Source organism: Mus musculus, chromosome 6 (assembly GCF_000001635.26).
Source record: "Mus musculus strain C57BL/6J chromosome 6, GRCm38.p6 C57BL/6J".
NCBI lineage: Eukaryota > Metazoa > Chordata > Mammalia > Rodentia > Muridae > Mus > Mus musculus.
This window is the reverse complement of record NC_000072.6, coordinates 147430053-147451781: the sequence shown is the minus strand read 5'-3', so window position 1 is coordinate 147451781 and position 21729 is coordinate 147430053. Positions and strand designations below refer to the sequence as shown.

General features: G+C 39.7%; 1 long non-coding RNA gene across 2 annotated transcripts in view; it reads left to right on the top strand.

Annotated features, from left to right (window-relative positions):
* The window catches only part of Gm6288, a 38115-nt gene extending 24502 nt beyond the window's left edge, over window positions 1-13613 (top strand). The window contains exons 4-5 of one of the 2 annotated variants that reach the window (XR_869622.3): window positions 8875-8989; window positions 13059-13613. This is a non-coding gene — a long non-coding RNA (predicted gene 6288). The remainder of the gene's footprint in view (window positions 1-8874; window positions 8990-13058) is intronic. The other variant, XR_869623.3, reaches the window with a different exon arrangement.
* Window positions 13614-21729: the final 8116 nt, after the last annotated feature.

Genomic DNA, 21729 nt, shown 5'->3' with positions numbered 1-21729 from the left:
AGGACATCAAGAAGGACTTTAATAACTCACTTAAAGAAATACAGGAGAACACTGCTAAAGAGTGACAAGTCCTTAAAGAAAAACAGGAAAACACATACAAACAGGTGATGGAAATGAACAAAACCATACTAGACCTAAAAAGGGAAGTAGACACAATAAAGGAAACCCAAAAAAAGGCAACACTGGAGATAGAAACCCTAGGAAAGAAATCTGGAACCATAGATTCGAGCATCAGCAACAAAATACAAGAGATGGAAGAGAGAATCTCAGATGCAGAAGATTCCATAAATAATATCAGTACAACAATCAAAGAAAATGAAAAATGCAAAAAGATTCTAACTCAAAACATCCAGGAAATCCAAGGACACAATGAGAAGACCAAACCTATGGATAATAGGAGTAGATGAGAATGAAGATTTTCAACTCAAAGGGCCAGCAAATATCTTCAACAAAATTATAGAAGAAAACTTCCCAAACCTAAAGAAAGAAATGACCATGAACATATAAGAATCCTACAGAACTCCAAATAGACTGGACAAAAAAAAAAACCTCCCGACATATAAAAATCAGGACAACAAATGCACTAAATAAAGATAAAATATTGAAAGCAATAAGGGAAATAGGTCAAGTAACATATAAAGGTAGACCTATCAGAATTACACCAAACTTTTCACCAGAGACTATGAAAGCCAGAAGATCCTGTACAGATGTTATAAAGACACTAAGAGAACACAAATGCCAGCCCAGGCTACTATACCCAGCCAAACTTTTAATTACCATAGATGAAGTAACCAAAGTATTCCATGACAACACCAAACTCATACATTATCTTTCCACGAATCCAGCACTTCAAAGGATAATAAGAGGAAAAAAAATACAAGGACGGAAACCATGTCCTAGAAAAAGCAAGAAGGTAATCCTTCAACGAACCTATAGAAGACAGCCACAAGAACAGAATGCCAACTCTAACAACAAAAATAATAGGAAGCAACAATTACCTTTCCTTAATATCTCTTAATATCAATGGACTCAATTCCCCAATAAAAAGACATAGACTAACAGATTGGCTACACAAACAGGACCCAACATTTTGCTGCTTACAGGAAACTCATCTCAGGGAAAAAGACAGACACTACCTTCTGAGTAGTGAAAGGCTGGAAAACAATTTTCCAAGCAAATGGTCTGAAGAAACAAGCTGGAGTAGCCATTCTGATATCAAATAAAATCAACTTCCAACCCAAAGTTATCAAAAAAGACAAGGAGGGGCACTTCATACTCATCAAAGGTAAAATCTTCCAAGAGGAACTCTCAATTCTGAATATGTATGCTCCAAATGCAAGGGCAGCCACATTCATTAAAGAGACTTTAGTAAAGCTCAAACCACACATTGCACCTCAAACAATAATAGTGGGAGACTTCAACATACCACTCTCATCAATGGACAGATTGTGGAAACAGAAACTAAACAGGGACACAGTGAAACTACCAGAAGTTATGAAACAAATGAATTTATCAGATATCTACAAAACATTTTATCCTAAAACAAAAGGATATACCTTCTTCTCAGCACCTCATGGTACCTTCTCCAAAATTGACCATATAATTGGTCACAAAACAGGCCTCAACAGATACAAAAATATTGAAATTGTCCCATGCATACTATGAGATCACCATGGAATAAGGCTGATCTTCAATAACAACATAAATAATGGAAAGCCAACATTCACGTGGAAACTGAACAACACGCTTCTCAATGATACCTTGGTCAAGGAAGGAATAAAGAAAGAAATTAAGGACTTCTTAGAGTTTAATGAAAATGAAGCCACAACATACCCAAAATTATGGGACACAATGAAAGTATTTCTAAGAGGAAAACTCATAGTTCTGAGTGCCTCCAAAAAGAAACTAGAGAGAGCACACACTAGCAGCTTGACAACACACCTTAAAGCTCTAGAACAAAAGCAAGCAAATTCACTCAAGAGGAGTAGATGGCAGGAAACAATCAAACTCAGGGGCAAAATCAACCAAGTGTAAACAAGAAGAACTATTCAAAGAATCAACCAAACGAGGAGCTGGTTCTTTGAGAAAATCAACAAGATAGATAAACCCTTAGCCAGACACATTAGAGGGCACAGGGACATCATCCTAATTAACAAAATCAGGAATAAAAAGGGAGACATAACAACAGATCCTGAAGAAATCCAAAACACCATCAGATCCTTCTACAAAAGGCTATACTAAAGAAAACAGGAAAACCTGGATGAAATGGACAAATTTCTAGACAGATACCAGGTACCAAAGTTAAATCAGGATCAGGTTAATGATCTAAACATTCCAATATCCCCTAAAGAAATAGAAGCATTCATTAATAGTCTCCCAATCAAAAAAGCCCAGGACCAGATGGGATTAGTGCAGAGTTCTATCAGACCTTCAAAGAAGATCTAATTCCAGTTCTTTACAAACTATTCCACAAAATAGAAGCACAAGGTACTCTACCCAAATCATTCTATGAAGCCACAATTACTCTTATACCTAAACCACAGAACGACCCAACAAAGATAGAGAACTTTAGACCAATTTCCCTTATGAATATCGATGCAAAAATACTCAATAAAATTTTCCCTTATGAATATCGATGCAAAAATACTCAATAAAATTCTCACTAACCGAATCCAAGAACACATCAAAACAATCATGCATTCTGACCAAGTAGATTTCATTCCAGGGATGCAGGGATGGTTTAATATACGGAAATCCATCAATGTAATCCATTATATAAACAAACTCAAAGACAAAAAAAAATGATCATCTTCATAGATGTGGAGAAAGCACCTGACAAAATCCAACACCCATTCATGATAAAAGTCTTGGAAAGATCAGGAATTCAAGGCCCATGCCTAAATATGATAAAAGCCATCTACAGCAAACCAGTAGCCAACATCAAACGAAATGGTGAGAAGCTGGAAGCAATCCCACTAAAATCAGGGACTAAACAAGGCTGTCCTCTTTCTCCCTACCTATTCAACATTGTACTTGAAGTCCTAGCCAGAGCAATTCGACAACAAAAGGAGATCAAGGGGATACAAATTGGAAAGGAAGAAGTCAAAATATCACTTTTTGCAGATGATATGATAGTATATATGAATGACCCTAAAAATTCAACCTGAGAACTCCTAAACCTGATAAACAGCTTCAGTGAATTAACTGGATATAAAATTAACTCTAACAAGTCAATGGCCTTTCTCTACACAAAGGATAAACAGGGTGAGAGAGAAATTAGGGAAACAACACCCTTCTCAATAGTCACAAATAATATAAAATACCTTGGCGTGACTCTAACTAAGGAAGTGAAAGAACTGTATGATAAAAACTTCAAGGTTATGAAGAACGAAATTAAAGAAGATCTCAAAAGATGGAAAGATCTCCCATGCTCATGGATCGGCAGGATCAATATAGTAAAAATGGCTATCTTGCCAAAAGCAATCTACAGATTCAGTGCAATCCCCATCAAAATTCCAACTCAATTCTTCAACGAATTAGAAAGGGCAATCTGCAAATTCATCTGGAATAACAAAAAACCTAGGAGAGCAAAAACTCTTCTCAAGGAAAAAGAACCTCTGGTGGAATCACCATGCCGGACCTAAAGCTGTACTACAGAGCAATAGTGATAAAAACTGCATGGTACTGGTATAGTGACAGACAAGTAGACCAATGGAACAGAATTGAAGACCCAGAGGTGAACCCACACACCTATGGTCACTTGATCTTTGACAAGAGAGCTAAAACCATCCAGTGGAAAAAAGACAGCATTTTCGACAAATGGTGCTGGCACTTCTGGCAGTTATCATGTAGAAGAATGCAAATTGATCCATACTTATCTCCTTGTACTAAGATCAAATCTAAGTGGATTAAGGAACTCCACATAAAACTAGAGACACTGAAACTTATAGAGGAGAAAGTGGGCAAAAGCCTCGAAGATATGGGTACAGGGGAAAAATTCCTGAATAGAACAGCAATGGCTTGTGCTGTAAGATCGAGAATTGACAAATGGGACCTCATAAAATTGCAAAGCTTCTGCAAGGCAAAAGACACCGTCAATAAGACAAAAAGACCACCAACAGATTGGGAAAGGATCTTTACCTATCCCAAATCGGATAGGGGACTAATATCCAATATATATAAAGAACTCAAGAATGTGGGCTCCAGAAAATTGAATAACCCCATTAAAAAATGGGGCTCAGAGATGAACAACGAATTCTCACCTGAGGAATACTGAATGCCAGAGAAGCACCTGAAAAAATGTTCAGCATCCTTAATCATCAGGGAAATGCAAATCAAAACAACCCTGAGATTCCACCTCACACCAGTCAGAATGGCTAAGATCAAAAATTCAGGTGACAGCAGATGCTGGCAAGGATGTGTAGAAAGAGGAACACTCCTCCATTGTTGGTAGGATTGCAAGCTTGTACAACCACTCTGGAAATCAGTCTGGCGGTTCCTCAGAAAATTGGACATAGTACTACCGGAGGATCCTGCAATACATCTCCTGGGCATATATCTAGAAGATGTCCCAACCAGTAAGAAGGACACATGCTCCACTATGTTCATAGCAGCCTTATTTATAATAGCCAGAAGCTGGAAAGAACCCAGATGCCCCTCAACAGAGGAATGGATACAGAAAATGTGGTACATGTACACAATGGAGTACTACTCAGCTATTAAAAAGAATGAATTTATGAAATTCCTAGCCAAATGGATGGACCTGGAGGGCATCATCCTGAGTGAGGTAACCCAATCACAAAGGAACTCGCACAATATGTACTCACTGATAAGTGGATAGTAGCCCAGAAACTTAGGATACACAAGATATAAGATACAATTTGCTAAACGCATGAAACTCAAGCAGAAGGAAGACCAAAGTGTGGACACTTTGCCCCTTCCTAGAAATGGGAACAAAACACCCATGGAAGGAGTTACAGAGACAAAATTTGGAGCTGTGACGAAAGGATGGACCATCTAGTGATTGCCATATCCAGGGATCCATCCCATAATCAGCTTCCAAACGCTGACACCATCGCATACACTAGCAAGATTTTGCTGTAAGGACCCAGATATAGCTGTCTCTTGTGAGACTATGCTGGGGCCTAGCAAACACAGAAGTGGATGCTCACAGTCAGCTATTGGATGGGTCATACTGCCCCCAATGGAAGAGCTAGAGAAAGTACCCAAGGAGCTAAAGGGAACTGCAACCCTATATGTGGAACAACAATATGAACTAACCAGTACCCAGGAGCTCTTGTCTCTAGCTACATATGTATGAAAAGATGGTCTAGTCAGCCATCACTGGAAAGAGGCCCCTTGGACTTGCAAACTTTATATGCCCCAGTACAGGGGAACGCCAGGGCCAAAAAGGGGGAGTGAGTGGGTAGGGGATTGGGGGGGTGGATATGGGGGACTTTTGCAATAGCATTGGAAATGTAAATGAGGAAAATACCTAATTTAAAAAAAAAGAAGAAAAAAAAAGAAGATGAGCAAGAGCAAAGCAAAGGGGGTGGGGGAGGGGCACCAGGACATATTGAATAAACACATGCATGCATGTACATGAACACATATACACACACAATGGTATTGAATAAACAAAATATACTCACATTTTGCACATCAAAAAAAGAGAGAGAGAGAGAGAGAGAAATAAACTTTCAAAGAATAAGCAGAAAATGAGCCATGCCACCCCAATAGCAGGAAGTTTGGTTCAAAGTGGCATCATTTGAAAGGGGATCAGTTGAAAGCCTCTTTGAAAATCCCTACAGACTTTAAGACTGAAAAAGAAAGCAAGAAAGATATTCTGTAAAAGTGGAATTTTGTCTGGGTGAAGCTAAGTAGTTGTGGGTGGAGTAGAGATCGAAAGAAGTCAAAACATAGTCTGAGGTTTTGAACTGCAGTGGGAGAGTGGGAATAATATGACATCATCCATTGACACAGGGCCCATGAGAAGCAAGTTTGAGACAGACAGACGGACGGACGGACGGACGGACGGAGGGAGGGAGGGAGAGAGAAGAGAGGGAGAGAGAAGAGAGGGAGAGAGGATTCATTTGCCAATTTTTGCAGGGAAAATATTACCCACTTTTTAGTTTTTATTTATTCTTCTCTCATACACTATATCTCTACCACATCTTCCCCTCTCTCCACTCCCCCCAAATTATCCCCCAGATCCTCTCTTCCTGTTCCCCCCCCAAAAAAAAGAAGGCCTCTCAGGGATATCACACATACATGGCACAACGAGATACAATAAGACAAAGCACAAACATTAAGGAGGAGGAAACGGGTCCCAAGAGCAGGCAAAAGCATCAGAAACACCCCTACTCCCACTACAGGAAGCCCCTCCCTCCAAAGCACCAAGCCAATAACCATAACATATGCAGAGAACCTAGCTCAGGCCCATTCAGGATCTGCAACTACCACTTCAGTCTTCATGAGCGCCATGAACCCTACTTAGTTGATTCTGAGGGCCACCACCCTTTGGCTCCCACAATTCCTCCTCCTCCTCTTCCACAGGGTTCCTCAAGCTCAGAGGGGAGGGACCCAATGGAGATCTCCAACCTGGGTTCTCTTTCTGCCTAATGTTTGACTGTGGGTCTCAGCAGCCACTACATCATCTGCCAGAGGCAGCCTCTCTGACAAAGACTGGAGTTGGCACCAATCTATTGAGTATTGCAGAATATCATTAAAAATCATTTCATTGATTTTTGTTGTTGTTTTGCCAGTTGTTGACAGAAGCCATCTAGGAAAGGCTAAGACAAACAAGTTCCCTGGAGATGGCCTGTGGTTTTACATGGCTTCAGTGGGTTCGTTCCGCAAAGGCACAGCCCTAGAGACTCTATCCCAAGATTGCTTCTTCCTGTTGATATGCCTTTCCTGCCACTATTACATAACCTAATGATTTCTGGGTATCAGCCCATCCTATTGGTCAAATTTCCTGAAGATCAATATGAAGATGTACTTTCATGAGTTAATGCTGTTTAGATAAATTACTGACTTTATAGAATTCCTGAATTGCCCAAATAATTTTAAGAAGAAAGTTTGAGAAGATGTAATAAAGTTAAAATCAAAAATACAATGTGCCCCCTCCTCCTAAAATAGTAAATAAAGGCTGAATTTTAAGGAATACAATGAACTCTCATAAATTGTACTAAGAGAAATAGGCTTGAGACAGATTTGTGATCAAGGAAATATATTCATTCTAGATCAGGTAAAAGGATGAAGCCATAGGTGTGAACCATGATAAATCAAGGCCATGTGAAACTGTTGCCTTGAACTTATAATGAGCTTATAGAGTGAAATTTTGCTTTGACCTTACTATCAGCATCCCTCTGTAACTCCCCTTTTGTGTAACACTTTATCTAAAAGGTAATTTAATACAGAACTTTTGTCTAAGAAGATATAAAAAGGCTCAGAGAAAAAATAAAGTGTGGCTATTGCGGCTCTGCTCTATCCACCAAGTGTGTGTGTGTGTGTGTGTGTGTGTGTGTGTGTGTGTGTGTGTGTGTGTGTGTAGATATGTCTGACTGCACAATATGTCTATATGTCTACATGTCTTTCTGTCTATATGTATGTATATGTATATGATGTATATGTATAGAAGTATGTGTGTGCACTTATGAAATTGGTGGTCAGATCCAGCCGTGTGTGTGTGTGTGTGTGTGTGTGGTGTGCACAAATGCATGACTTTCTCTCTATCCTTTTCTTTCTCACCTGTCTCTTGAGAGTTAAAAAGAGTTCAGAGTTTCTCAATAGGCATTCTTGCAAGCCCCAGATAATTACGTTTTTTTTTTTCTATTAGCAGTGCTAAACCGATAAATTTCACACTGCTATCAGCAGGGGCCCCTGTTGGTTGCTGTTAGCACCAAAACGGATCACCCGATGTCATACCCCATGCTCCTTTTCCTCAGGAACCCTGAATGCTGGGCAGGCCTGGGCAAGTTGTATTTGGTTCTATTCTAGGTCTCTGGGCTATCCAGCCTCCTGTTCCTGGTCATTCAGGCAGTGTCAGGCATGGACTCCCTCTTGTGGGCCTCAGATTAGGCCAGTCATTGGTTGGTCACCTACAAAAGCTCTGAGCCACCATTACCCTAGTACATCTTGCAGGCAGAACAGGTGTGAGTGGAAGGTTTTATGCCCAGTAACAGAAGATGGCCAGTTCAGGCTCCATATCCTCCATTACTAGGAGTCCTCACTAGGGTCACCCTTAAATTCCAGGGAGTTTCTACCTTACTCAGTTTCCACATCACCCCCTAAATTCCTTCCAATTAGACTCTTCTCTCCCTGTTCTTCTCCCCTCTCCCCTCCCCCTCCTCCCTCCCCCTCCCTCCTCACAATCTGATTGATTCCTCCTATTCCTATCCCCACCTGACCCCAACCCACAAGCAAAGTCTATTCTATTTCTCATTCCCAGGGAGACCTATTTATCCCCTATAGAGCACTATTTGTTTCTTAGCTTCTCTGAGTCTGTGGATTGTAACATGATTATCATTTACTTAGCTTAAAAGTAACTTTTTCCTTTCCAATTTGTATCCCTTTCATATCCTTTAGTTGTCTTATTGCCCCAGCTAGAACTTCAAGCACTATATTGAACAGATATGGAGAAAGCATAAAGCCTTGTTTTGTTCCAGATTTTAGTGGAATTGCTTTGAGTCTCTCTCCATTTAATTTGATGTTGTCTATAAGCACACTGCAAATTTTCTCTACAATGTTTAGGCATGATCCTTGTATTCCTAAACTCCCCAGGACTTTTATCATGAAGAAGTATTGGATTTTGTCAAAGTTTTTTTGGCATCTAATGAGATGATCATATGTTTGTTTTTTTTTTTCTTTCAGTTTGCTTATATGGTATATTACATTGACTGGGTTTTGTATGTTGGATTATTTCTGCATCTCTGGGATTAATTCTACTTGGTGGATGATCTTTTTGATATGTTCTTAGATTCTGTATGTAAGTATCTTGCTGAGTATCTTTTTGCATCTATGTTTATAAGGGAAATTGGTCAATAATTTCCTTTCTTTGTTGAATCTTTGTATGGTTTGGGTATTAGGGTGACTATGCCCTCATAAAATGCATTTGGAAATGTTTCTTCTGTTTTTGTTTTGTAGAATCATTTGAGGAGTATTGGCATTAGTTCTTTGAAAGTCAACTAGAATTCTGCACTAAAACCATATGGCCCTATCTTGTGTGTGTGTGTGTGTGTGTGTGTGTGTGTGTGTGTGTGTGTGTGTGTGTGTGTGTGTATTTTTGATGACTGCTTGAATTTCCTTAGGTATTGTATGTCTATTTAAATTGTGTATCTGATATTGATTTAACTTTAGTGAGTTGTATTTATTAAGAAGATTATTCATTTCTTTAGATTTTTCCAATTTTATGAAGTGTAGGTTTTAAATTATGACCTAATGATTTCCCATGTTTGTTGTTACGTTATCTTTCTGATTTTGTCAACTTGGATGTTCTTCTCTCCACCTTTTAGTTAGTCTATCTTGTGAATTTCTCAAAGAATCAACACTGTGTTTCACCTATTCTTGTAGGGAGTTGGTCAGAGGCTTCGATGTATTTACTTGCTAAATATTGGCCCCCCAAGATATGATTGCACTCCATCACACAAGGAGATCTTCACATATATAAACTTTTATTATGTAAACATTGCTACCCATGGTATCCCTGATTGGTTAATAAAGACACTACAGCCTGAGAGGGGAAAGAAAAGAGGGAGATGGAATGAAAGTTCCCAGGCTTGGGTCTAAGGTAGGGACCCCAATGAAAGCAAGGAGAAGAAGAAGAAAATTGCAATGGGGGTAGGTGGATCATGAATGAATGATAATGAGGGATGGTCTGATGGAGAAGAAGCAGCAGTCCAGGTGAAACACGGCAAGTGATATCTCAGGGATCACCACAGGGAAGTAGACAAATAGCATAGAGGGTTGATATATCCCCAGCTCTAGTGCTTTTAAGCTTTTTAGAAATACAAAGGTTTCTTGTCTTTTGTCAGGGAACAATATGGTCTAAAGCAGGGTAAAATTCTCTAATAGATATTTAAAGGCAACAAGGTGATGTAGCAAATCCCCAGAATAATATTAACCACAGCATCTCTTTGTTTCTACTTTATTGATTTCAGCCCCCAGTTTGATTATTTCCTGCCATCTGCTCCTGCTGAGTGTGTTTATTTCTTTTTGTTCTTTCAAGTGTGCTGTTATTAAGTGGCTAGTATGAGATTGCTACAATTTCTTTATAAAGGCACATAGTGCTATAAACTTTCCTCTTAGCACAACTTTCCTCATGTAACATAAGTTTGGGTATATTGTAAATTCATTTTCATTGAATTTTAGAAAGACTTTGATTTCTTTCATTTCTGTACTGACCCAGAAGTCATTGTGGGTCATTCAGTAGAGAGTTGTTCAGTTTCCATAAGTTTGTCGCCTTTCTATTGCTTTAGTTGTTCTTAAAATTTAGCTTTAATCTATAGTGGTCTGATAGGACGGATGCAAGGAGTTATTTCAGTTTTCTTATATATGTCGAAACTTGCTTTGCGACTGAATATGTTGTCAGTTTTGAAGAAAGTTCCATGAGGTGCTAATAAGAAGGTATATCATTTTGTATTTAGGTGAAAAATTTGGTAGATATTTGTTAGACTGATTTGACTTATATCTGTTAGGTCCAGTATTTATCTGTTTAGTTTTTGACTGGATGATCTACCTGTCCATTGTTGGGAGTGGTATATTGAAGTCTCTCATTATCAATATGTAAGGGCCAATATGTGGTTTAAGTTTTAGTCATGTTTCTTTTACAAATGTGGTACCCTGTGTTTGGAACATAGATGATAAGAATTAAAACATCATCTTTATGGAGTTTCCTTTGATGAATATGAAATATTCTTTCCCATCTCTTTTGATAAATTTTCATTTGGAGTCTATTTTGTTAGACATGAGAATGGCTAGCTACACTATCTTGATTCTTAGGTCCATTTACTTGGAAAATCATTTTTTCAAACATTTACCTGAAGTAAGTCTATCTTTGATGCCGAAGTGTGTTTCATGTGTGCAGCAGAAGGATGGATTCTGTTTCCACATCCATTCTGAAAGTCTGTATCTTTTATTGGAAACTTGAGTCCATTGATATTCAGTGATAACAATGACCAATGATTGTTCATTCCTGTAACTTTGTTTTTGTTGTTGTTGGTGGTGGTGGTGGTGGTGGTGTGTGTGTTTGCCTTCTTTTGATTTTGCTGGTGTGAGATAATTTATTTCTTTTTTAAAAAAAGATTTATTCTTTTATTATATGAAAGTACACTGTAGCTGTCTTCAGACATACCAGAAGAGGGCATCTGATCTCATTACAGAAGGTTGTAAGCCACCGTGTGGTTGCTGGGATTTGAACTCAGGACCTCCGGAAGAGCAGTCAGTGCTCTTAACCGCTGAGCCATCTCTCCAGCCCCAGATTATTTATTTCTTGTGTTTTCATGGGTGTAGTTAACATCCTTGGGTTGGAGTTTGCTTTCTAGTACCTTCTATAGGGCTGGATTTATAGATAATGTCTAAGTTTGAATTTTTTAATGGAATAACTTATTTTCTCCATCTATAGTGGCTGAAAGTTTTCTAGGCATTGTAGTATGAGCTGGCAACTGTCTCTGTGCTATCTCTTAGTGTCTTCAACGCATCTACCAATGTCCTTCTGGATTTTATAGTCTTTAACAAGAAGTCAGGTATAATTCTAACAGATCTGCCTTTGTGTATTAGTTGGTCTTCTACCCTTGCATCTTTTAATATTTTTTCTTTGTTCTGTATGTTTAGTGTTTTGATTATTATGTGGTGAGGGCACTTCTTTCTGGCCCAATCTATTTAGTGTTCTATGTGTTTCTCATACCTTTATAAGCGTCTCCTACTTTAGGTTAGAAAATTTTTCTTCTATGATTTTTTAAAAAATATTTTCTGGACCTTTGAGCTGGGATTCTTCTCCTTCTTCTATTCTTATTAATGTTAGGTTTGGTCTTTTCATAGTGTCCCAGATTTTTCATTTCTAGAATTTCCTCAATTTATGGTTTTTTTTATTGCTTCTATTTTCAGTCCTTCAACTGTTTTGTTTGTTTGTTTGTGTTTGTACTTTGGTTGGTTGGATTTTTGTTTTTGGATTTCTTTCTTTATAGATTCCTTCACTCCCATTGTCTCCAATTTTTCTGGTTGCCTTTTTCTCAATTTTTTAAAAAAGGGATTTATTCAATTCCTCTTTAAGGACCTCTATTATCGTCATAAAGTTGGTTTTAAGTTTGTGTGTGTGTGTGTGTGTGTGTGTGTGTGTGTGTGTGTGTGCATGTGCTTCAGTTGTGTTTGAATATCCAGGGTTTGCTTTAGAAGGGTAGCTGTGGATGACATAGTGCCTTGGCTATGGTTGATTGTGTTCTTACCCTTGTATTTAGGCACCTTGGGTTTGGGGTGATTATTGGTCTAGGTTCCCATCTCTAAGGTTTTTTTGCTGGACTAGAGGCCACACAGGGCACCAGAACTCTGGCCCCAAACACAGGCAGATGCCCCTTGTTTGACAAGAGACCACAGTGGCCACCAGAGTCAATTTGGGTGAAAACCTCCTGCTCAACCACAAGTCATACAGGTCAGAAAACCCAAGAGGAAATAGAAAAAAAGGAACAAAATATCTATCCAACAAAGACAAACCCAGAAATCAACACCTAGACCCATAATCACACTAAAGTCATTCCCTAGACACCAGTGTGTGAACACAATCAACAACAGCCAAGGCAATATGTCACCAACAGTGCCCAGCTATACTAATACGGAAAATCAAAGAAAAAATATATAGACAGACTTCAATTATAGCATCAAAATAAACATGAAAACCTATAACATGTTTTCTCCAAGGAAACTAAGATCTGCTATCCTTTATACGGATTAAAATTTTAAGATGACTAATTTTAGCAAATTGAGTTTCTGCTTAAACAGAAAGGAGAGAATCACAGCCTTCCTCTAGTGCAACCACAGTCAGCATATTCCTTGTCTTTCTACAGGAAACATGATAGAACACTTGAGAACCAGTAATAACTTCACTGAAGAAATAAAAAGTACAGACTCCTTAGCACTCCCAAACATCCTGGCATTAACTTCAGTGGCTCTGATGGGACCTCCCCTCCTTCATGCACTGCTGGATTTTCCTCAACTTGGTTGGCAGTTGACAGAACCCAGAGGTTGAATTGTGAAGCAAATTTTCTACTTATGACACATCCTTTTGTGACTATGTTTCCAATCAATCAGATTGGGCATTTTGGGTTGTCTTGACTTCATCTGTTATTTTAAACTTAATAACATTGTCAGTGTCAGGGTTAACTTTTGTTCAATAAAAACGTTTAACTGCATATTCTACCTACTTAGCTAAGTTCAAGACCCTTGCTTTCTTGATCATTAATAGATCTACCTATCTCACTGGTCTTATTCATATTTGATGACTCTATAACTTGAATTTTTCTCTATACATCAGAAAGAAAATCTTCTATATTTGTTCATGCCCTCTCCACTCTCCTGCCATACTTATAGAATTATTTACGATAAAAAATAACCTCCCATTGTGATGGGAATTATAGGCGATATTTTGATGAATGTCTAATCAAGTTAGAATGGAAAGGCTTTTATGCAATTTCTTTAGCAAATGTAACTTAATCACTTTTGTGTGCTAAAGTACTAAGGGAATCCCTCAGGAAATCAGCCGCATCAGATGAACTCTTAGAAAATAAGACCATCACGTTGTGCCTTAATCGCCCCTTCCCCAACCCCCTGTTCTAGTTAACAAACCCTTATGGGACTGGAAGCCATGTTTAAAGGCAAGGTGTGTTCTGAACACCTATCTGTGGACAGCAAGGACAGGACTATCCTCCCTGCCCTCCAAGAGTATAGGCATGTTTTGGTTTCAGGTCCACACTGGGTTTGGTTTTGAATGAGAAGGTGAAGTTCCAGTCTCATTCTGTGGTGTGTGAAGGTATATTTTCTTAACACTGCTGTGGAAAGGCTGCCATTCCCCCTGCATGATCTGTGATGCCTCATTTGGCCACATGTGCAAGAGTTTTATGTGTCTTTTTTATTCTCTTCCAGTGATCTTGATACAAGCTTTAGGACATTGCCAAAGCTTGATCAGTGTAACTTTGATCTGTTTTGGATGCAGAAAAAAAATGAGAAAATCAACTGTTCTTTTTCAAGATCATCTGGCCTGTTCATTGTTCCATGCATTTTCATGCAAATTCTAGGATTTATTTTGTTTGTTTGGCTAGGTTTGGTGTTTTGTTTTGTTTTGTTTAATTCTTAAAACCAATACAATTTTCACAGATTTCAGAACGGACCACACTGGACTTGTATGTTAGTATTTCTCATTACTGTCACAAACTATCAGACGGGAGCAGATTAAGGGAGGAGAGTTAAACTATGGTTCACAGCCTAAGGGGACATTATCCATAGTGGTAGGACTTTGCATGGCATCTGGGGCTGGGTCCATGGAGCAGGAAATTGGTGAAGAATTCATTATACCTCACTGAGTTAAGAAGCAGAGAACCAGACCATTAAAGTAGCATATAGTCCTCAAGTCCTACCGCTGTAACAGTGTCCATCAGGGTTCACAACCATCTGAAACAGCATTTCCAACAGTAGACAAAGCATTAAAACACGAGTCTGCCTGGGGACATCGCATATTCAAACTGATTCATTCCATCCAGGCAGCAGTCACCTCATGGTTATTTCATAATTCACTATGATTTCATCCAACTTTGAAGCCTCCATCGTTTTTATTACTCCCTTCATTGGTTAAGAATAGAAAGTCCCTTCCAACCATCAAGGCAAAGTCTTAGCTTTAAGGCCTCTGTAAATGACAAATTACTTACTTCAAATATAAAATGGCATAGAATAGATATCCCCATTCCAAAAGGTGAGATTTGGAGGGTAGTATTGGACTATTGGACTACCACAAGACCAAAACTCAACAAGGCCAACACCAAACCCAGTAGTTGCATATCCAGCATCTGATTGCATAATATGTGTTTCAACAATATGTGCTGTAGACAGCACATGTTGCTCTGTCAGACAATAGCTTTCCTCAACTGACATCCTAGTTTCTGGCATCTTCAACATCCTGGGATCTCCACTGAATGTTAGGCTCTGACCTCAAAGTTTCTCACTCCGACTTCTCTGCAGGGCTAGCTAGGTCTGCTACATGTTGCCTGGTTTCAGCAGCTCTTCTCTGAACCTTGGTACATGTCTCATTGGTATTACATTAATTCTACATGTCTTCAAGAATCACCATGTGGACAATGACATGCTCTGCTCTTTAGGTCAAGATGCAGCCAGCACTCCATGTGCTTCAGCTGCATTGCCCTCTGAGTCCTTACATGGCTAAACCTGGGGAAAGCACTTCCCTGGGTGACCTTGTTAGAGATGGTTCCACTGTGTAGCAGTCTCTGCTTAGGTTCTCTTTTGTTCTAGTACTCTGTTTTTAAATAAAATATTTCCAAATTAACTTTGCATTGTTAAGCCTGGAACTTAAATGTGTGAACTTTTGCCACCAAGACACTGCTCCTGTTAACTCCATACAAGTGTGTGGCTTTGCCATGATGCTTTTCATCTCCAACAGCTGCAGCCTCGTTCTCTTCCACCTGCTTCATCGGCAACTGCAAACAAGCTCATTTTCCTTTACTCAACAAACTGCAGATTTTTCATAAATTTCCACCCTCTTTGATGAGAATTCCCACCATGAAGAGAATAAACAGTAACAGCCTCCCATGCTATATTGAACTTTGCTCTACTAAGAAAATAAGTTCCTTGCCTTTTAATTCAGTCTTACTCAAAATATGAGTACATGGAAGAACACTGTCACATTATGAGTGGCATCTACCCCAGTTCTCAGAGAGTCCATGATCCCCTCTAGAAGCTGGTGAGTCTGGCCTTTATAGCCATTTCTGTTGACACTCTGATCTTCAGCTTTTCTGACACAATGGCCTATGACTTTCTGCCTATAGCATTCCCTAGCTCATGGCCCCAGACTCTTCCACACTCCTCTTACAAAGAGTTGCAAAGGCCTAAATACCACAGTGGTGACCATCTCCAACACTAACTCTATGTCAGGATATCTCAGTGGTAACCTTTTTCCCACACCAATTCTATGTCAGGATACCGCAGTGATGAGCCTCTTTTCATACTAATTATATGCATTAGTTCCCTAGCTCATTATTCTAACAAAATACCTGATGGAAACAAGTTGAGAAGTTTGTTCTGTTGCGTGAAATTATTAAAAACAATCCACACTAGCTGTATTGGCTGGTTTTGTGTCAACTTGACACAGGCTGGAGTTATCACAGAGAAAGGAGCTTCAGTTGAGAAAATACCTCCATGAGATCCAGCTGTAAGGCATTTTCTTAATTCGTGATCAAGAGGAGAGGGTCCCTTGTGGGTGGCACCATCCCTGGGCTGGTAGTCTTGGGTTCTCTAAGACAGCAGGCTGAGCAAGCCAGGGGAAGCAAGCCAGTAAGGAACATCCCTCCATGGCCTCTGCATCAGCTCCTGCTTCCTGACCTGCTTGAGTTCCTGTCCTGACTTCCTTTGGTGATGAACAGCAACATGGAAGTGTAAGCTGAATAAACCCTTTACTCCACAACTTGCTTCTTGGTCATGATGTTTTTTCAGGAATAGAAACCCTGACTAAGACACTAGCACAGGATACTCTCCAGCCTTGGTGGTCTCCCTGCTTCCATGACTATCCTCAAGCGGAGGTCCGGCCAATTTCCCGCAGTTCGGTTCGCCTGCTGCAGAACCAATTGCATACCCAATCATCTGTCCCCTGCAGCCAGTTTGCCAAGACTTGCTCTAAACCCTGAGTCCTGTTTAAAGTAAACTCCAGAGGCTTATAATTTATCAGATTTATAGAACTTTAAATTTTCAATCCCCAAAATGCCCACACAAAGAACTCAAAACCCAAATGATATTGACACAAGCTGCACACATAGACTGGACAAATTGCCCTATATTATTCTATTGCTCTTCTATGATATCCATAGCTACTTGTGGCTATTTTAAGTCACATGGATCCAGTTTGTCTTCCTCTCCTATAGGTTCCATCTTGTCTGCTCATCTCCATCTCCCCTTCCATCTCTCTGTCTCTCTCTACCCATCTCTAAAACTCTCCACCTGCCTTCTTTTTCCACTGCCTAATCACAGGTTCTAGCCTTACCTGCCCTCACCTGCTTACAGACAGCAATCTACATTTGGACAGCAGCTTGGGGATAGCCAAGGGGGCGGGAGGACCGCCATTGCTGGAGAGTTGCCAGCAACAGAGTGGATTTTTAAATAATTTCACTCAACATTATTCTGATTCATAATTTGAGATACAACAGGGAATGCATGCTATCTTGGGCTGTGTTCATGGTAACAGGAGTTTGTAGTATACCTTGTATCTTGGTAGATTTCGACCTAGATAACCAGACTAGAAGAACTATAAACCTCAAAAATTCTGGCGCCTCCCAAAACTGTATTCCTAGCTGAGGACTAAGTGTTCCAGCATATGACCTGCAGGGATATGGCAGTGGTGGCCCCATAGGCTTGGGCATATGAATATATTGTCCCTGATTAGTGGTGCAGTTGGGAGGAGGGGTTTTATGTGTGGCCTTGCAGAAGGAAGCACATCAGGTGATAAGTTTTGAGAGTTTATAGGCTCACCCTACTTCCAGTTCCTCTCTTTACTTCATGCTTGTGGTGGTGGAAGGTCTCTTAGCTTCATGATCCAGCTGCTGTCTCAGCTACTGCTATGTCTCCCTCACCATGTAGACTCTCCCTCTACAACTGTCTCCCTCATCATGAGGATTCTCCCTCTACAACTGTCAGTGAAAATAAACTCTGTCCATCAGTTATTTTTGGTCATGGTGTTTTATCACAGCAACTAACACAAGGGGACGTTTTACATCCTAACCCCAACACCCTGACTGATGGCTGTGTACTATTGCCATTTTAACATCAAGTCTTCAGACCTCCAATGCTTGAAGGGGGGAGGGGGAGGGGAAGGGGAAGGTATAGTGTCACAATTTTATTATAATCTTATAATAGTACTGGGTGAATTCTATACAGATATTTTTCCATGAACGATTTAGTTTTGCTCATTACTTTTCCATGCATCTCACAGTTGTTTTATCAGCCTTTGGAAGTTACCATCAGTGCTTTCATTTAAACAATAATCAAATGTGTGAAGCAATGTAAGGTCTCCATACTTCTGTAATTCTGATTCTTCAGCATCTAAGGTTGTGGTGCGTTTTTCCACCCATTCAGAGACTTTTCTGTTTATGTTTTATCGGATTCTTCACCCATACATATTCATTAAGTTTCACGACTGAATAGACAGTGTGTCTTACTATTGCAAATGTTTTAAGAGTATTTTTTTCAACTTGGGGAAAAGCCACAAGTTTATCTTTAGCTCATTTATGGTTTTTGAAGTAAAATAAGAAATAACAAATGACAATACTGGATATTGTGTTCCCTTCTGGTTTTGTAATTATATCTTATTATTCATAGACTAAAGATTACAGAAGTACACAATGCTGGATAACATACTTCTGGCCTTTGATGGACTGTCTTCAAAGTTTCACTATTAAACATGGTGGAAACCGGGTGTAAATCATACTGCAATATTTGAAAAGTATATGCCCTAATGTATTGTGAGTTTTGTTTTTAATGTTGGATGTTGAATCTTATTAAATATAATTTCTGTGTTAGAGCCATAAGAGATCTGCTTGGAGAACAGAAGGTATTGAAAGCACTTGGGGTATGAAGAGTCTGATGCCATAATTATAAACTTATGTAGCTATTGAAAGACCAAACAAAGTTCAGAGAGTTTATGACTTGTCACTGTTCCATTGCTGTGAAGAGACACCATGACCATGTCAACTCTTATAAAGGAAAACGTTTAATTTGGGCTTGCGTACGTTGTACAGTTTCAGAGGTTTAGTCCACTGTCATCATGGCAGGAATCATGGCAGCTTACTACTGGGAGACATGGAGGTGGGGAAGCAGCTGAAAGTTCTACTCTGAATCTGAAAGCAGCAGAAAGAGATGCTTTCAACAGCCCCAAACCTATCCCCAGTGGCACACTTCCTCCAACAAGGCCACACCTCCTAATCCCATTCAAGTGGGGTCACTTCCTGATGACTAAGCATTCAAATGGATGAGCCTATGAGAGCCGTTCGGGGTGCCCATGAACTCCTCTGAGGGTCTCAGTTTGCTCCTTTGTCAGTCTGTGGTGGCCTCCAGAAGCCAACACTCCCTCCTTCGTGGAAAGCCCTGGAAAGCTCATCAGCAGAATCTTCTTAGGACTGGAGGTAGCTCTTAGATTCTTCTCTGCCTGGAGCCCATGTCAAGGAGCAGAGACACTGCCAAAGGAACAGTTATGCAACCCAAGTCGTTATTTCTGGAGATGACCATGATGAAGTCTGTTAGATTCCATTGTGCTGTGAGACCCTTGTTTGCTTTTGCTTCAGACATTGCATTGACAAAGCTTCAATCTTTCTGTTGTAATCTTTTTTAAAAGCTAGTTATTTTGTTTTTAAGCTGATTTGTGTTCTTAAAGAATTCAGATTTATCACATAAGAATTACTTGTTTCTTGATAGTCATGAACAATTAATAAATATCTCTGGTCTGGATCCAATACATTTTACACACATACAGCCCCCCCCCCCACAGGTGCTTCTATTTCTGAGTGCAAAACCACATATATTTGTAAGCCAAAGGACCCAGTGTCTGAGACAAGCTAATGAAATGAAAATGCTAATGACTAGATTTATTAGAAGATTCAAATGTTGAAGACAAAGGAAAATTTCTATATTTCCTTTGTGTGTAGCATCAAGTTATTTAGTCAACTCAAAGGGCCGTGAGATGGCATGGTGTCCAGCATGGCTGCCACTGGGTTGGCTTCAGCAACGGAACACAAAGAGCAAGAGTGGCAGCTCAGATCTTAGGTGAGGGATTTACATTGGAGCTATAAGAATATTTTAGGGAAGAAAAAGATCATCAAAGTTCAAACTAACTCTATGTCCTTGGAGTTGAGAAAAAAAGAGAGAGATTGATTTGAGGACTTGTGAAGTAGTTGTTACTAGAAATAAATGGTGTTTTATTTGCATGTGGGTTGAAGAGAAAGGACAGAACAGAAGAGTGTTTAGCAATATCTAGGGGCTAGGGATGCAACTCCCCAGGTAGAGCTTGCCTTCATGCCTAATACATCACAAAAATCCACCTATGTTAAACAACTGGATTAAGGATGGATTCCTGACATGCCATATTGCTGTGAGGAGACATGACCAAGACCACTTATAAAAGAAAGTGTTAAACTGGCTGCTTGCTTACAGTTTCACAGTATTAGTCCATGACTGACCATGATGGCTGGGAGCTTGGTAACAGGGAGGCATGATAAGAAGTAGCAGAGAACTCACATCTGATCTGAGAAGTGGATGCAGAGACAGAGTGAGACTGAGCCTGGCTTTTGAGACCCTGGAGTCCACCCCCAACAACACATCTCCTCTTACAAGGCCACACCCAATCCTTTCCAAACAGTTCCATTTAAACATCCAAATATATCAGCCTATGGGGCCACTCTTGCCCAAAACACTACAGACACAAAGGAGAAAAATCAGACTTCTGGAGTACAAAAAATGATTTTATGTTGGCAAAGACTTTGAGGTATCTGTCAGGAAACTGCAAAAATGCCAAGCAAATGGTTCAAAATCTGGATGGGAACTCGGGTTTGGGAGATGGAGACATGGATCTGGGAATCATCGATGGACCGGACTGAAAAAAATCTGAATCAAATTCCCCACGAAGAAGGAACAGAGAGAGAGAGAGAGAGAGAGAGAGAGAGAGAGAGAGAGAGAGAGAGAGAGACAGAGAGAGAGAGAGAGAGAGAGAGAGAGACAGAGACAGAGAGAGAGAGAGAGAGAGAGAGAGAGAGAGAGAGAGAGAGAGAGAGAGGGAGAGGGAGGGAGGTTGGGGCTACAACTGAGAAGGTGCCAACGTTTAAGTGGTTGAAGCAGGAAGAGTTAGCAGAGGAGGCTGAGAAAAAGCAGCCTGATAATTAGAACCAGGAGAGTATGGGATCCCAGGAGCCACATCAGGAGAGAGAGAAAATGTTCACAGGAAAAAAATAGCCATAGAGTCATAAGACATAAGAGCTTGACTCCACAGTGAGTAGTCATCCTCAGAGCACTGCTGAAAGGATGCACGGAATCTTCTGGAACATGGGGAGTTTGGGGAAGGTAGGAAAGGCTGGGAAAGAGGTAAGTTTTAAACAGATATCAAATATATCCCTGATGCCTTTCAATTCATGTAAGTTTTGTTTTATTATTATTCCAGGCAATTGTCACTGATTGAATTCTGACACAGTGAATAAATGCAGTTAACAAGTACATATTAGAGAGACAAAGTACACTCACCTTAAAGGCCCCTGATGGGTTTTGTCTTTTATTATCATCTAAAAGAAAATGTATTTTTTATTAGATATTTTCTTTATTTACATTTCAAATGTTATCCCCTTTCCTGGTTTCCCCTCTGAAAACCCTCTCTCCCCTCCCCCTCCCCCTGCTCACCAACCACAAGTTAAAAAGAAAAAAAAGAAAAGAAAATGTACCTAATATAAATGAAATGTTCTGTCCCTAACTCACAATTATTATGAG